Source organism: Brassica oleracea, chromosome C2 (genome assembly GCF_000695525.1).
Source record: "Brassica oleracea var. oleracea cultivar TO1000 chromosome C2, BOL, whole genome shotgun sequence".
Taxonomy (NCBI): Eukaryota; Viridiplantae; Streptophyta; class Magnoliopsida; order Brassicales; family Brassicaceae; genus Brassica; species Brassica oleracea.
The window spans coordinates 9,818,258-9,819,495 of NC_027749.1; positions in this window are offsets into that span (position 1 = coordinate 9,818,258).

The following is a 1,238-nucleotide window of genomic DNA, read 5'->3' on the forward strand; positions in this document are numbered from 1 at the left end:
TCAGTATTCCGTCGGAATATACTGACGGACACCAATTCCGTCGGAATTTCAATTTACCCGGGAAAAGCAAACCGCGTGAAAATTTTCGTGAACCACCAATTGGTATATATTTAATTATCCTGACAGAATACTGACGAACCTGTGTCCGTCGGAAACGTTAAATATAATTACCCTTCTTCTTCCTTCTTCGTTATTTCCGCCTCCGCCTCTCTCTCAATCCTCTCCGCGATTTCTCTCCCTTTCACGGCGATTCCGACCATTCTCGAGCTCCCATAACCGGTGAATCCTCTTATCACCCTCATATCTCTTCCCCAAACCCCAAATCATGTAAGAATCATCCCAACCTTGTTTTATCTCAATTGTTTAGGGTTTTGGAAGTTAGATCTCGGATTTTAGGTTGTTTGATTGAAAATTTTAGGATTGAATGGATAGTTTAGGATATATAAGTTAGGATTTTGTTTGGATTGTTGTTTTAGTTTTTTTTTGGAATTATTTTGTGTTTTTGTTAAAATTCAAAATGTTTTACTATTTTTATAACATTTTTTATTTTTAAAAACGTTTTTCAAGTTTCCAGTAATAAATCATGTATAATAAAAAATTTTAAAATTTTTATAACTTTTTATAAGTTTCCAATAATAAATTATGTATAATAAAATGTTTAATAGTTTTTTTTAAAACGTTTATAAAACCTTTTGTAAATATATAAATGAAAACATTAAAAATAGAAATGATTTGAAAAGATTTTTGATGTATTAATTTTTTTTTTAGGTCCGAGGATGAACCCCGCCCCGCAGCCCGTCTTCGACGTAGTTCGGTGAGCAGTTCCCATGCATCTGGATCGTCTCACGAACAAAACTCGATTCCCGCATATATTCTCGCTCCAGCTCCCGCTGCCTCTCCCGCGGCTGCTCAACAGGATCCGGGGGTCATGCCAGTTGAACTATTGGTTCAACAACCGCGTCGAGAGCATCTCCCGGTTCTCCAACCCAACCCACGACGAGGACATAGCACTTGGTTAGTATTTTTTTTATTTGTAGCATTATGTTTTTTTCCATTAATTAACTTGTTAAATTGTATTTTTTTAAAAGGTTCACCAAGTCGAGAAATTGCATTAGCAGGAGCATCAACCAGAAGATGTACTCCATGCTCGGTTTTGGATATTCAAAGTGGAGTGTGATCCCTTCCGACGAACGAGAGTTGTGGTTTCGTCAGTTTGCGGTAGTAACTCTTCATTTTTT